The sequence below is a fragment of the Elephas maximus genome, chromosome 20 (genome assembly GCF_024166365.1).
Source record: "Elephas maximus indicus isolate mEleMax1 chromosome 20, mEleMax1 primary haplotype, whole genome shotgun sequence".
NCBI lineage: Eukaryota > Metazoa > Chordata > Mammalia > Proboscidea > Elephantidae > Elephas > Elephas maximus.
In genome coordinates, this window is record NC_064838.1 from 2,307,532 (window position 1) to 2,324,706 (window position 17,175).

Consider the following 17,175-nt stretch of genomic DNA (forward strand, 5'->3'; position numbering starts at 1 on the left):
GTAGATGTTGCCGGGCACCGTCTAGTTCTTCTGGTCTCAGGCTGATGTAGTCTCTGATTTATGTGGCCCTTTCTCTCTCTTGGGCTCATATTTGCCTTGTGTCTTTGATATTCTTCATTCTCCATTGCTCCAGGTGGGCTGAGACCGACTGATGCATCTTAGATGGCCATTTGCAAGCGTTTTAGACCTCAGACACTACTCTCCAAAGTGGGATGCAGAATGTTTTCTTAATAGATTTTATTATGCCACTTGACTTAGATGTCCTCTGAAACCATGGTCCTAAAAACCCCTGCCCCTGCTACACTGGCCTCCGAAGAGTTCAGTTTATTCAAGAAACTTCTTTGCTCTTGGTTTAGTCCAGTTGCACTGACCTCTCTTGTATTGTGTGTTGTCTTTCCCTTCACCTAAAATAGTTCTTATCTACTATCTAATAAGTGAAAACCCCTCTCACTCCCTCCCTCCTCACTCTTGTAACTAACCATCAAAGAATATTTTCTTCTCTGTTTATTTTTCAAATATTGCTCTCACACAATATTTATCCTTTTGCAACTGACTAATTTCACTCAGCATAATGCCTTCCAGATTCCGCAATGTTATGAAATGTTTCACAGATTCATCGTTGCTATTTATCGAAGCGTAATATTCCATTGTGTGAATATATCGTAATTTATTTATCCACTCGTCTGTCAATGGGCACCTTGGTTGCTTCCACCTTTTTGCTATTGTAAACAATGCTACAATGAACATGGGTGTGCACATATCTGTTCGTGTACAGGCTCTTATTTCTCTAGGATATATTCCAAGAAGTGGGATTGCTGGGTCATATGGTAGTTCTATTTCTAGCTTTTTAAGAAAGTGCCAAATCAATTTCCAAAGTCGTTGCACTATTTCACATTCCCACCAATGGTATATAGGTGTTCCAGTCTCTCCACAACCTCTCGAACATTTATTATTTTGTGCTTTTTGGATTAATGCCAGCCTTGTCGGGGTGAGATGGAATCTCATTGTAGTTTTGATTTGCATTTTTCAAATGGCTAATGATCGTGAGCATTTCCTAATGTACCTGTTAGCTACCTGAATGTCTTCTTTAGTGAAGTGCCTGTTCATATCCTTTGCCCATTTTTTAATTGGGTTATTTGTCTTTTTGTAGTTGAGTTTTTGCAGTATCATGTAGATTTTAGAGATCAAATGCTGATCAGCAATGTCATAGCTAAAACTTTTTCCCAGTCTGTAGGTAATCTTTTTACTCTTTTGGTGAAGTCTTTGGATGAGGATAGGTGTTTGATTTTTAGGAGCTCCCAGTTATCTAGTTTCTCTTCTGCATTGTTAGTAGCGCTTTGTATACTGTTTATGCCATGTATTAGGGCTCATAGGGTTGTCCCTATTTTTTCTTCCATGATCTTTATCGTTTTAGATTTTATATGTAGGTCTTTGATCCATTTTGATTTCGTTTTTGTGCATGGTGTGAGGTATGGGTCTTGTTTCATTTTTTTTGCAGTTGGATATCCAGTTACGCCAGCACCATTTGTTAAACAGACTGTCTTTTCCCCATTTAACTGACTTCAGTCTTGTCAAATATCAGCTGCTCATATGTGGATGAATTTATGTCTGGATTCTTAATTCTGTTCCTTTGGTGTATGTATCTTTTATTCTGCCAGTACCAAGCTGTTTTGGCTACTGTGGCGGTATAATAGGTTCTAAAATCAGGTGGAGTGAGGCCTCCCACTTTGTTCTTCTTTTTCAATAGTGCATTACTTATACGGGGCCTCTTTCCCTTCCATATGAAGTTGGTGATTTGTTTCTCATTAAAAAATGTTGGAATTTAGATTGGAATTGCATTGTATCTATACATGGCTTTTGGTAGACTAGACATTTTTACAATATTGAGTCTTCCTATCCATGAGCAAGGTATGTTTTTCCACTTATGTGAGTCTCTTTGGGTTTCCTGCAGTAGTACCTTGTAGTTTTCTTTGTATAGTATGTCTTTTACATCTCTGGTAAGATTTATTTCTAAGTATTTTATCTTCTTGGAGGCTACTGTAAATGGTATTGATTTGGTGATTTCCTCTTCAATGTTCTTTTTGTTGGTGTAGAGGAATCCAACTGATTTTTGTATGGTTATCTTGTATCCTGATACTGTGCTGAACTCTTCCATTAGTTTCAGTGGTTTTCCTGAGGATTCTTTAGGGTTTACTGTATATAAGATCATGTCATCTGCAAATAGAGATACTTTTACTTCTTCCTTACCAATCTGTATGCCCTTTATTTCTTCATCTAGCCCAATTGCTCTGGCTAGGACCTCCAGCACAATGTTGAATAAGAGTGGTGATAAAGGGCATCCTTGTCTGATTCCCAATCACAAGGGAAATGCTTTCAGACTCTCTTCATTTAGAATGATGTTGGCTGTTGGCTTTCTATAAATACCCTTAATTATGTTGAGGAATTTTCCTTCTATTCCTATTTTTCTGAGAGTTTTTATCATGAATGGGTGTTGAACTTTGTCAAATGCCTTTTCTGCACCAGTTGTTAAAATCATGTGGTTCTTGTCTTTTGTTTTATTTATACGACGGATTACATTAATTGTTTTCTAATGTTGAACAATCCCTGCATACCTGGTATGAATCTCACTTGATCATGGTGAATTATTTTTTTAATATATTGTTGAATTCTATTAGCTAGAATTTTGTTGAGGATTTTTGCATCTAAGTTCATGAGGGATATAGATCTGTAATTTTCTTTTTTTGTGTCTTTACCTGGTTTTGGTATCAGGGATATACCAGCTTCATAGAATGAATTTGGGAGTATGCTATCCTTTTCCATGCTTTGAAATACCTTTAGTAGTAGTGGTGTTAACTCTTCTCTGAAAGTTTAGTAGAACTCTGCAGTGAAGCTGTCCAGGCCAGGGCTTTTTTTTGTTGTTGTTTGGAGTTCTTTAATTACCTTTCCAGTCTCTTCTTTTGTTACGGGTTTATTTAGTTGTTCTACCTCTGTTTGTGTTAGTTTAGGTAGATAGTGTGTTTCTAGAAATTCATCCATTTCTTCTAGGTTTTGAAATTTGTTAGAGTACAGTTTTTCATGGTAATCTGATATGATTCTTTTAATTTCAGTTGGATCTGTTGTTAATATCACCCATCTCATTTTTATTTAGGTTATTTGCTTCCTTTCCTGTTTTTCTTTTGTCAGTTTGGCCAATGGTTTATCAGTTTTGTTCATTTTTTCGAAGAGCCAGCTTTTGGTCTTGTTAACTCTTTGAATTGCTTTTCTGTTCTCTATTTCATTTAATTCTGCTCTAATTTTTATTATTTGCTTTCTTCTGGAGGCTGAGGGTTTCTTTTGTTGCTCTCTTTCTATTTGTTCAAGTTGTAGGGATAATTCCTTGATTTTGGCCCTTTCTTCTTTTTGGATGTGTGCATTTGTTGATATAAATTGACCTCTGAGCACTGCTTTCGCTGTGTCCCAGAGGTTCTGATAGGAAGTGTTTTCATTCTCATTGGATTCTATGAATTTCTTTATGCCATTCTTCATTTCATCCATAGCCCAGTCATTTTTGAGCGGGGTTTTGTTCAGTTTCCAAGTGTTTGATTCTTTTCCCTGCTTTTTCTGTTATTGATTTCTCCTTTTATGGCCTTACCGTCAGAGAACATGCTTTGTAATATTTCAATGTTTTAGATTCTGCTAAGACTTGCTTTATGACCTAATACGTGGTCTTTTCTAGAGAATGTTCCAAGTGCACTAGAAAAGAAAGTATACTTGGCTGCTATTGGGTGGAGTGTTCTGTATATATCTACGAGGTCAAGTTGCTTGATTGTGGCAACAGATCTTATGTATCTTTACTGGGCTTCTTTCTTGATGTTCTGTCCTTCACTGAAAGTGGTGTGTTGAAGTCTTCTACTATAATTGTGGTACTGTCTGTCTCACTGTTCAATGATGTTAGAGTTTGTTTTATGTATCTTGCAGCCCTGTCATTTGCTGTATAAATATTTAATATGCTTATATCCTCCTGGTATATTGTCCCTTTAATCATTATATAGTGTCCTTCCTTCTCCTTTGTGGTGGATTTAACTTTACAATGTCTATTTTGTCAGAAATTAATATTGCCACTCCTGCTCTTTTTTTTTTTTGTTTGTTTCCTTGATATATTTTTTTCCATCCTTTGAGTTTTAGTTTGTTTTTGTCTCTAAGTCTAAGGTGTGTCTTCTGTAGGCATCAGACAGACCTACTGTATTTTTTAATCCATTCTGCCACTCTCTTTTTATTGGTGCATTTAGTCCATTTACACTCAGCATAATTATGGATAGGTGTGAGTTTAGTACTGTCATTCTGATGTCTTTTTTTCTGTGTTGTTGACAGTTTCTTTTTCCCACTTAATTTTTTGTGCTGGGTAGTTTATCTTTATTATTGTCTTTTCCTCTTATTCGTTGTAGTTGATTTTGTTTCTGCTGAGTCTCTTATTTTTTTCTTGTATTTTATTTTGATGAGTAGGATTGTTAGTCTCCTTTGTGGTTACCTTAATAAAAAAAAATATTTACCCCTATTTTTCTAAGTCTAAACTTAACTTTTATTTCTTTATATTGTCTTGTCTTCCTCTCCATATGAAAGATCTATGACTGCATTTTTTAGTCCCTCTATATTATTTTAATGTTGTCTTCTTTTACATAATGACATTGCTGTTTCCCTCTTTTGAGCATTTTTTAAAACCTTGACTTATTTTTGTGATTTCCCTGTCTGGGTTGACGTCTGATTGCTCTGTCCATTGTTCTAGTGTTGGGTTGATGCCTGATATTATTGATTTTCTAACCAGAGAATTCCCTTTAGTAGTTCTTGTAGTTTCAGTTTGGTTTTTACAAATTCCGTAAACTTCTGTTTATCTGGAAATGTCCTAATTTCACCTTCATATTTGAGAGACAGTTTTGCTGGATATATGATTCTTGGCTGGCAATTTTTTTCCTTCAATGCTTTATATAAGTCTTTCCACTGCCTTCTTGCCTGGTTTCTGCCGAATAGTCGGAGCTTATTCTTATTGACTCTCCTTTGTAGGTGACTTTTCATTTATTCCTAGCTGCTTTCAAAATTCTCTCTTTCTTTGGTTTTGACACATCTGATTATAATATGTCTTGGTGACTTTCTTTTAAGATCTACCTTATGTGGAGTTCAATGAGCATCTTGGATAGATATCTTCTCATCTTTCACAATATCAGGGAAGTTTTCTACCAGCAAATCTTCAACAATTCTCTCTGTATTTTCTGTTATCACTCTCTGTTCTAGTACTCCAGTCACTCATAGGTTATTTCTCTTGATACCGTCACACATGATTCTTAGGGTTTCTTCATTTTTTTTTAATTCTTTTATATGATTTTTCTTAAATATATTGGTGCCAAGTGCTTTTTTATCTTCAGTCTCACCAGTTCCGCCTTCTACTTGCTTAATTCTGCCCCTCTGACTTTCTACTGAGTTGTCTAATTCTGTAATTTTATTGTTAATCGTCTGAATTTCTGATTGCTGTCTCTCTATGAATTCTTGCAGCTTATTAAACTTTTCATTATGGTCTCGAATAACCTTTTTAATTCTTCAACTGCTTTATCTGTGTGTTCCTTGGCTTGTTCTGCATATTGCCTGATCTCTTTCCTGATCTTGTTCCTGATGTCTTGAAGTGTTCTGTAAAATAATCTTTTGTATTCTGCATCCAGTAACTCCAGGAATGCACCTTAATCCAGAAGATCCCGGGATTCTTTGTTTCAAGAGCTTGTTGAAGCGATCATGATGTACTTCTTTATATGCTTTGATATTCACTGTTGTATCTGAGCCATCTATAAGTTATTGTATTAGTTTATTTTATGTTTGCTTACTATATCCTAGCTTCTTGCTTTCTTTTGCTTTGTTATGTCCAAATAGGTTGCTTGAGTGAGCTAACTTGATTATTTTTTACCTTTGAAGCTCTAATGTCCTGTCACCAGATGGCTAGAGCTGTTACCAGGTATATAAGCCTAGGAGTCCGTTCACTTTTCTTGTATGGATTCAGCTCAGGTGTTCAGGTAGCTGGTCATCAAGTGTGTGGTACAGGCACTGTCCTACAGTCTTTGAGGGGCAGGGCGGATTGGTGCAACAGAGGGTCACGCTCTGAACAAGGCAGGGAGCTGACAACTGTCCCCCAAGTGTCTGTGAGGAAAGCATGTCCCTGTTCCCTAGAGTGCACAGGTGGATGGGCTCTGCAGATGGAACTTGGGCACCCAATGCTTTTGGTTATAAGGACTGGGAGGTACAAGTTATTCTTGGACCCCTGTCACGGGTGGCTGAGTGACCTGAGTGGAGCCGCCAATCCTTAGGCCCCTGATGTGGGTAGGTGAGGACCCTGTTTAATAGGCAAAGCAGTGTCAAACATCAAATACCCACCTCTCCACTGCACAGCTGAAACAGTTGCAGTCTGCCAACAAGGGCCTATTCTCCTAAAATAGGCCCACACTTTTCCACCCAGGGGGAAAGGTATTCAAAGTCAACAGACCATTTATGCCTAGACAGGAGCTGCTTCTGTCCTGAGTTCCCCAGGTTAGTGGAGCTGGCCGATTATCTTTTCCCAGTTGTGAATTTATTCCTTCTCCATGGCCGGGAGAATGACTCAGGGCACAGAACAGGGCTTATCTCAGGCCAGGGAAATCAACACCCACTGAAGCCAGTTTGGGGGCTGGGGGCATGGTAAAATATACGTGAGTATTTAGCTTTTTCCTGGAGTGCCATTCTTCTCTGGTTCCAGAGGTGTGAGTAGGCTGTGCAGCTGGCTGTTTCTCCCTGAGGAAACTGCAGCCTAATGCTACCACCAGCCCACCGCAGCCTGAGGGTTCCCAGTGATTCAGGTCCGGCAACTCCTCTGCACTTCTGAACTGCCTCTCCCTCCCCCGCCGCTCATTCCATTTTCTAACTTTGCCTTAGATGTTCAGGGCTTCTAGCTTGTCATAAATGTAATCGTTTCACTTGTTTTTTTGGTCTTTGTTGTAAGAGGATTCACCAGAATCGTCTGAATACTCCACCATCTTGGCCTCCCCTCAGGGTTTTAAGGAATTTGTGGACATATTTTAAAACCACTAGTGACAAGAGCTAAGCATTTTATTACTTAGAGGAAGCAGCAAAAGAACCCTAGAAAGGATATCAGTAAAAAAAAAAACTAAGTAGGAGGAAAAACAGCACAGAGTGGCTTCATGGAATCTAAGAGAAGTATTTCAAGACCAAAAGAGGGGCTCAGATTTGAAAGCCCCTAAAAGCGCTCCCTACTCCGTCTGACCTCTTTAAACACTAGCCTCGACTACATGGGACTTTCAAGGAGAAAAATGTTTGTTCAACGAATCCAGCTTCCTCTCCATACAGATAAGCTGCACTCCTCTCAAAATCCTATCTCAAAAGCTCCATTCCTACTTGTCCCACTGCCTGGACCCATCAGGTTACATGGCTCAACTGGAAAAAGCACTGACTCTGGATCAGAGGCAGATGTGTGGTTGGCAGGGCTGCCACATGCCAGCCAGGTGACCTTGAGCAATTCCCTTTATCATTCTGTGCCTCAGTGGCTCACCTGTGAAACCAGAAAACGGCGGTTAGTGTGAGAATAAAGCAGAACACATGTGAAACTTCTGTCTGACATGTATACCCTCATATAAAGGAATGGCCAGGATACCACACCGCCACTGCCCTGTGTTTATTATTAAAAACCTGAAAATGCAGCCAAGGAGAGGAGTTAGCCATTCAGAATGCGTTCAGTGGGATGCAATTTGAATATCCTGGTACTATGTAGTGGATGTTAACAAGTATCAGGGTAAAGGGAAAAAGTTTTTTTGTCCCATATTATGTCTCTGCCAAAGGCTGTTGGGCATCCTTGGTCCTGAAGGATTTATTGGTCCAAGGTTACACAGCCAGTTGGTGGCAGAGCCTGGATCAACCCTGACCTGTACCACTGAAGTCTAGCACCTCCTCTATGTGGAATGACCCCATCATCCTTGGTTTCCTCATCCATAAAACAAGGATGAAGATAATAACACCGATCTCACTGGGTTGTTGTTGCTAGGTGTTGTCAAGTCAGTTCCAACTCATAGCAACCCTATGTACAACAAAATGAAACACTGCCCAGTCCTGTGCCATCCTTACAATCATTGTTATGCTTGAGCTCATTGTTGCAGCCACTGTGTCAATCCACCTCATTGAGGGTCTTCCTCTTTTCTGCTCACCCTGTACTCTGCCAAGCATGATGTCCTTCTCCAGGGACTCATCCCTCCTGACAACATGTCCAAAGTATGTAAGACGCAGTCTCGGCATCCTTGCCTCTAAGGAGCATTCTGGCCACACTTCTTCCAAGACACACTTGTTCGTTCTTTTGGCAGTCCATGGTATATTCAATATCCTTCGCCAACACCACAATTCAAAGGCATCAACTCTTCTTCAGTCTTCCTTATTCGTTGTCCAGCTTTCACATGCATATGACGTGATTGAAAATACCATGGCTTGGATCAGGCGCACCTTAGTCTTCAGGGTGACATCTTTGCTCTTCAACACTTTGAAGAGGTCCTTTGCAGCAGATTTACCCAAGGCAATGCATCATTTGATTTCTTGACTGCTACTTCCATGGGTGTTGATTGTGGACCCAAGTAAAATGAAATCCTTGACAACTTCAATCTTTTCTCCATTTATCATGATCTTGCTCATTGGTCCAGTTATGAGGATTTTTGTTTTCTTCATGTTGAGGTGCAGTACATACTGAAGGCTGTGGTCTTTGATCTTCATTAATAAGTGCTTCAAGTTCTCTTCACTTTCAGCAAGAAGGGTTGTTATAAAGATTAAATGACATTTAATACAATCACAAAAAGAGCATGTGGGTGTCTTTTCACAATTAACAGGATGCTATTATGGAAAACAAACAGCAAGGATTAAACGTCTACTGTCTGCACTGGCCTAGCCACAGCTGGGCTGTGGGTCCAGGTTTAAGCATATTTTCGGAGTGGAGGGAACCAAAGGATCAAAGGAGCCCCCAAAGTGAGAGAAGTTCTAAGTCTCTAGTTATGTTAATAATCCCAGACTATAGCCCTATTATTAAAATAAAAGAAGCAGGCTTTATACTAAATGTTCATAGCAACAGACTACTTCTACTAATCCCTTCTGAAAAAAACTAGAGGATAAAATAGCATTTTTAAGAAATTTCATGTATATAAAGTAGTGCTGGCCTCTTTCTACCTTTCTTTCAAAGTCCTCAGACTGTATTTTCTTACCACCAAACTGGCCCACAAGGAAGCCATTCACTCAGACTCCTAACAATTTCTTCTTCAATCCCTTTCTGAAAGGAAAAATGAGATGCTCAAAATAACACAAGAAGTGGGAAAGAGAAACTAAGTCACTTGCTATTAACAAATGCCTCAATTTCACAGAATCCCTGACGTGAGGGGAAAATCTATAACTTTCAATATCTGACACCTGCAAGAGATGGTTCTGAATGACCTGGAGTGTGTGAAGCCACCAGGGGTGGCAGACAGGATGGGGATTGAAGGGCTGACACTCAGCGGGCCTGGCAACGATTAGAGCCAGGCAGGTTGCCAATCAGGGTGAAGTGTGCCTTCTGCTTTGCTCTTCTGTGAATAGTCTTCTGAAGGGATTACACTGAGCTGCACCCAAGTACTTCATTTGACTTCTCAGCCCCAGACTTCATGCTCCAAGCTACGCCAGCTGAAAGTGACTCTCTCCACAGCTGAGAGAGGCTCCAACCTCTGCGACTTACTCCACAGCCAGGGTATGCGTTTTGTCTCCTGTCAAACCTCCCCCATCATCTCTGCATTCTCGCCCCCTCTCCTTCCTCACCCCCCTTCTCTATGATTTTCTGTGTCAGAGGGCACTAGCACAGGTCCTAACGCTAAGAGCTGTACTTCCATAAAACCCAGAGCCTGCCCAGGGCGAAGGTATCGGGGTAAATTATTTATGTTGTGAGTAAGGCCCCTGCAGGTATTCTGAATTTTTGCTGGCACGTGGATGTCCAGGATAAAAATTGATATCCCTGCCCCTCTGCAAGTAGGTGTGGACACATAACTGAACTTCACCAACGAGATGTAGGAAAAGTTACATCATTGGTTCTGGGAGCCTTTCCTAAGTGATAGGTAGTGCATAGCATTTGCCATCTTCTTCATCCTTGACTCCAGTCTTCTTCTTGTAACACAGATGCCTCCATCTTGTACAATGAGCACAAGGGCCATCTTGAGATACCTTCTATCTGACTCCCACTCCCTTTAGCCCTTTAGCTTTCAGGGGGTTTGTCCAGTGCAAAGGCCAGCAGAAGAGAGGAGGTGGGAGATTAAGGTCAGGGTATTTGCCCCAGCTCCCACCCTGTGAGGTCCTTTTAGACTGGCTGTGATCCTCAACAGACAGCCACATTCCTCTCAAAGTAGCCAGTTTCATATAACTCTATCTCCTTCTGGGTTCCAATCAATTCCTTTCTCGATGCATCAGGCCAAGGAGCAGTGACAGCTCTCCTGCTAGTCCCAGTTTTCTGCAGTGTTCCTTGTGATTCCCTTACTTAGTGCCCATACCCTGGTAATTAGTCCCTTTGTAAGAAAACCTTCCTTAAATTATCGTAATTTCAGGGTGCCACCTGTTCCCTGGAAACCCTGGTAACATAGTGGTACGGCTGCTAACCAAAAGGTAGGCAGTTCGAATCTACCACGCACTCGTTGGAAAATCTATGGGGCAGTCCTACTCTCCCCTATAGGGTCGCTATGAGTCAGAATCGACCCGACAGCAACAGGTATCTGTTCCCTGTTGGTGCCCTGCCTGATGCTCTAAGGACAGAGAAGCAGTGAGCTGGGAGGAGCCTGGGTCATGAAGACACTGTGGGGCAGAGCAAACACACTAGCCCTGGGCAATTCACACCTACGCTAGAGAGTACTCAGGTTTATCTTGTTTCAGCCATTTCGTTTTGGGCTTCTGTGACTCTTAGCCAAACATAATTGCTACAAATACATCTTCAGCAGTACAAGGGCTTACAGATTATAACATCCTACTTATCATCCTCTTGGGTAATCAGCATTATATGGAGGCTTGTGGTTCATGAATGGCCAAAACTGACTTTTAGATGTAAGGCAAGAAACAAATGTAGTATGTACTTGACTAATATAAATGAATTTTCCTGAATCTTTGGAGACTTATTTCTCTACCACATAGCATCTTTTGACTTTTTCCAGGACTATGGAGAAAAAAAAAGAGGCTTAGAGTCATTTGGATGTGGCAACTTGGCAGAGCAATCTAATGTGGAATCCTGCCCTGCAAAAACACACAGACTTGCTGGATAAACCACAGTACAAAAGAAGTTTAAGTCTGTAGTTGAAGTCAAATAAGTAAGAAAGAAGGCGGAATCCCTGGGTATCAGAAAAAGATGGTACTTAAATCAGAGCAGTGAGGGAGGCAGGTTTCTAGGTAAAATGGAGTAAGAATAACCAGTCTCGCCCTGGTGAGTGCAGCTGTAATACCTGTGCAGAATGCATAGAGTAGCTATTTGTGGGCTTTTAAAAGTAAGGCAGGTGGATTAAAGAAGAATAGAATTGAAAGTACTACCAAACCAGCAATGAGCTTACCATTTTTTTCCTCCAACTTAGCCCAAAACCCAGAAGTCTGTATCAGTGTATAAAGAGCTTCAGATTAAACCCTCTAGTTCCAGCACAAGGACAAGGAGGCTGTTCTTCTAACACTCAGAGAAAAGAGTGAGGGAATTCTGTTTTGTTTTTGAAATTTTCTCTCTTATCTCATATTCCAGACCACAGTGGCCCAAAAATCCCACTGATTGAAGGGAGCTACAATCAGAGGAGCTGTAGATATAGCTAAATTAGAGGAGCTGAGCTGTAGGACCCAGCCCCAGACACATGCAATCATGCAAAGTGCACAGCAGAGCTCAGTAAATAAAGCTCTAGCTTTCTGGAAAGACAACTGAAAAGGGGAGGCTTAGGGAAATAGAAAGTAGTAGAGAGCTCTAGAAAGTAACTCAACAAAGCTGCTTATTAAGTCCTTTATCACCTTAAGCTGCACATGTGTCGAGCTGACCCTAAGCAGCACACCACAGACTTTAAGAAATGAACTATGGAATAGACCATCACCCAAGTCCCAGACTTGTTACTTGGTTGTGCACACATGGTACTGATCCAAATAGCACTGAAAAGGCTTTTTTTAAATGGAACTGATTCTGAAACCAGAACCCACAGAAGGCTGGTTGGAAGTAGCCATCTGTACCCAACTGGGCTGACTGGTTACTAAAACAAAAATATCCATATTCTTCATAAGATAAAAGTAAAACCCAGAATCTCATAATAAGACATTCAAAATGTCCAGGATACAACTCAAAAGTACTTGGCACACAAAGAACTACAGAAATTTCAATTTACATGGGAAAAGACAATCAATAAACAGCAACCCTGAGATGATACAAATGTTGGAATTATCTGACAAGGATTTTAAAAAACATTCTGAGTGAGCACTCTTGGAAAACTGGAAGAAAAAAGTCTCAGCAAAGAAAAAATTATATAAAGAAAATAATTGAAAATTTAGAACTGAGAAACAATAATAGTAGTCTCAACAGCAAAAGAGAGATTACAAAGGAAATAGTCAATGAACCTGAACATAGATTTAATCTGAACAGAGAGAAAAATATTGAAAAAAATAAATAAACAGATCCTTAGGGATGATACCAAAATGTCTAAGATTCAAGTCATTGGAATCCAAGTCAGAGAAGAAAAAGAGTTCAGTAAAGAGAAAAAAATCTGAAAAATAATGGCTGAAATTGTCCCAAATTTGGCAGAAGACTGCAACACAAACCTACAGACTCAAGAAGCTGAGCAAACCCCAAACAGGATAAACCCCAAGATATCTGTCTTAACTCTGGGTTCTCTAGAGAAGCAAAACCAGTAATGCATATAAATATAGACAGAGAGATTTACATTAAAAAAAAACAGCTCACGTGATTGTAGGGGTTGGAATGTCCCAAATCCTTGGATCGGGATAGAGTCCTTTCCCAATTCACAGAGCCACAGAAGGTGGCGGACCCAAGATGAGCAGGTTGGAGAGCAGGGATCCCTCTCATAGGTTGTGACAGTTGAGGAATCCCCAAGGTGGGCAGGCAAGACCTCAAGGTTTCCTGAGTCACTCAGCTGCAGGGGCTGGCAAACCCAAGACAGGCAGGTTGGGGAGCAGGACTCTTGCTCACAGGCTGTGAAGATCAGCGAATCCCAAGATGGACGGGTAAGCTGCTAGCTCAAGTCACAAGAACCAGAGGTCAGACAAAAGACAGCTGCTGGATCCAGAGTAAGCTAACAACTTTTGCAAGGCGAGCAGGAAGGAAGTACACAGCTGAAGGCAGAGAGATGAAGGCCAAGGGGGAGGTGAGCCGCCACAGGCCCCACCCCCGCCTGTACTACTCAGCAGATTCCTTCATGGGGGTGATCCCATATCAGATTTCAACAGGAAAGTGATCATAACATTATACAACTGCCAAAACACTGAGAATCATGGCCCATCACAATATCCATGTGGAGACCCATCATAGTAAAACTACTAATAATCAAAGACCAAAAAAAATTCTTTAGTCAAAGAAAAATAAGGCATTGCTTATATTTTAACAACTATATTATTTGATTGTATACAGAATTCACATCAGAAACCATGGAGTCCAAAAGGAAGTGGAACAACATTTTTAAAGTACTTAAATAACTGCCAATTCAGAATTATATAGCCAGTAAAAAATATGAGTTGGAGCTGACTCAGCAGCAATTAATAACTAACAATAAAAAATATCTTACGTGAATGAAGGTGAAATAAGGACATTCTCAGCTGAAGGAAAACTAAGAGATTTTGTTGCCAGCAGGCCTGCTCAAAAATAATTGCTAAAGAAAGTTCTTCAGAGGGTGGGAAAAAAAAAAAAAAAAAGGCAGAATAAAACATGGAACATCAGGAATGGTAAAAGAGCAACAGAAATGGAAAATATCTGGGTAAATATGCTGGTCTCCTTTCGAGCTCTTTAAAATATGTTCCGCGATTTAAAGCAAAAAATTTAACATTGTCTGATGGAGTTTTCAACGTATGTGGATTACCACATAACACAACAGAGAGGGAGTTCCACTTACAAAATGCCAGCATGAGGGGCTCTGCAGACCACTCCCCAGTGAAACAAGCCTAACTGGTTAAAATGATTTTCTTTAAAGTCTCTTGGAATTGCCCAAGGTCATACAGCAAATGCAAAAACATGTATTTAAAAAAAAAATTACCAAATGTCAATAAGAACAGCAAGTCTGTGGCACTTGGCCAGGATCTATTCTGCCCCTCTTCCTTGCATCTTAGCATAATGGAACCTCTACTCCAGGTGAGTGCAGCCAGGAACACAGGCCTCTCTCTCCACCTAGACCTCAGTACAGTATCTTCTAAGGAGGGCAGGCTGCCTGCATTTCTCATCCCTCCCAGCCACATGTCACAGAGGCTAAATTCCAGGTAAGTGCCTCCAAGAGGTTGGGGCTCCCTTCCTCTACTCAGTTCTCACTAACAGGGCGGAAGCATGGCATCTTGAGAACACTAGGGCCCGAATCATGAATTGAACATAATTGTGTATGTTCTAATGTCAGGACAGTTCTATATGTAAATATAATAATTTTTGTGGGGGAAATACTTGTTGAAGAAAGACGGTGACAGATTCTAGAGAAATGATTCTCTCTCCTACCTATAAGTCGTGAACTCATCATTATAATAAATAATTTTAACAAACAACTATTACACCTCTGTTAAATGCCACTCATTGAAGAGTTGTTTTACCATTTATTGTTAGGTGTTTCTGGCTTGAAAAGATATGAAGAGTATTAACAGAGTATTCCTTTAGAGGGAATATGACAATCAGAAATCAGAATATCTTCAGGAAACTGGAGGTGGTTCCTGAACTGAGAAACTCTGGAGAAGAGTGTAGGATACTGAAAAGGCATCACAGCCAAGGCAGGGCTTTGCATGAATTCTGTGGCCTCAGGTTGCCCCACACTCACTGACTGAACCGAAACAGTGTTTCTAAGCTTCTTGAGGAGCTGGGGGCAGAGTCTGAGTTGCTGGTAAAATGACCCTATCAGGAAGGTTTTCTTTATGTTGGGGTATAATCCACACTGAAGGCTATAGTCTTTGATCTTCATCAGTAAGTGCTTCAAGCCGTCTTTCTTTCCAGCAAGCAAGGTTGTGTCATCTGCATATTGCAGGTTGTTAATGAGTCTTCCTCCAATCCTGATGCCCGGTTCTTCTGCATGTAGTCCAGCTTCTTGGATTATTTGCTCAGTATAAAGCACCTTTCCTGACTTTAAACCACGCAGTATCCCCTTGTTCTGTTCGAATGACTGCTTTTTGTCTATGTACAGGTTTCGGATAAGTACAATTAAATGTTCTGAAATTCCCATTTTTCTCAATGTTATTCATAATTTATTATGATCCACACAGTAGAATTCCTTTTAAAAGTCAATAAAACACAGGTAAATATCTTTCTGGTATTCTCTGCTTTCAGCCAAGATCTGTGTGACATCAGCAATGATATCCCTCGTTCTTTTTCTGAATTCGGCTTAAAATTCTGGCAGTTCCCTGTTGATGTAACTGCAGCCCCTATTGAATGACCTTCAGCACAGTTTTACTTGCGTATGATATTGTTCGATAATATCTGTGTTTGGCTGGATCATCTTTCTTTTGAATAAGCATAAATATGGATCTCCTCCAGTGAATTGGCCAGATAGCTGTCTTCCAAATTTCTTGGCATAGATTAGCGAGCACTTCCAGCATTGCACCTGTTTGTTGAAACATCTCAACTGGAATCCCGTCAATTCCTGGTGACTTGTTTTTTGCCAATGCCTTCAGTGCAGTTGGACTTCTTCGTTCAAAACCATTGCTTCTTGGCCATATACTGCCTCCTGAGATGGCTGAGCATTGACCAATTCTTTTTAGTACAGTAACTCTGTGTATTCCTCCCATCTTCTTTTGATGCTTTCTGGATCATTCTATATTCTGCCCATGTTATTATTGTTGTTCCGACTCATAGCAACCGTATTTTGCCCATAGAATCCTTCAACATTAAAATTTAAGGCTTGAATTTTTTTCTTCGGTTCTCTCAGCTTGAGAAATGCTGAGCATGTTCTTCCCTTTTGGCTTTCTAGCTGCAGGTCTTTGCACATTTCATTATAATACTTTACTTTGTCTTATTAAGGCACCCTTTGAAATCTCCTGTTCAGCCCTTTTACTTCATCATTTCTTCCATTCGCTTTAGCTACTCTATGTTCAAGAGCAAGTTTCAGAATCTCTCCTGACACCATTTGGTCTTCTCTTTCCTTCCTGCCTGTCTTAGTCATCTAGTGCTACTATAACAGAAATACCACAAGTGGATGGCTTTAATAAAGAGAAATTTATTCTCTTACAGTCTAGTAGGTTACAAGCCCAAATTCAGGGTTTCAGCTCCAGGGGAAGGCTTCCACTCTCTGTCAGCTCTGGAGGAAGATTCCTCATCATCAGTCTTCCTCTGGTCAAGGGGCTTCTCAGACTCAGGGACCTCAGGTCCAAAGGACCCCCTCTGCTTCTGGCACTGCTTCCTTGGCAGTATGAGGTCCCCAAATTCTGCTTGCTTTCCTTTCCTTTTTATCTCTTGAGAGATAAAAGGTGGTCCAGGCCATACCCCAGGGAAACTCCTTTTACATTGGATCAGGGACGTGACCTGGGTAGTGGTGGTGTTACAATCCCACCCTAAGCCTTTTTAACATAAAATTACAATCACAAAATGGAGGACAACCACCCAAAGCTGGAAATCATGACCCAGCCAAATTGATACACTTGATATACACATTTTTGGGGGGACACAATTCAATTCATGATGCTGTCTTTTTTTTTTTTAATTAATTTTTATTAAGCTTCAAGTGAACATTTACAAATCCAATCAGTCTGTCACATGTAAGTTTACATACATCTTACTCCCTTCTCCCACTTGCTCTCCCCCTATTGAGTCAGCCCTTTCAGTCTCTGCTTTCATGCCAATTTTGCCATCTTCCTCTCTCTCTATCTTCCCATCCCCCCTCCAGTCAAGAATTGCCAACACACTCTCCAGTGTCCACCTGATTTAATTAGCTCACTCTTCATCAGCATCTCTCTCTCCGCCGCTGACCAGTCCTTTTCATG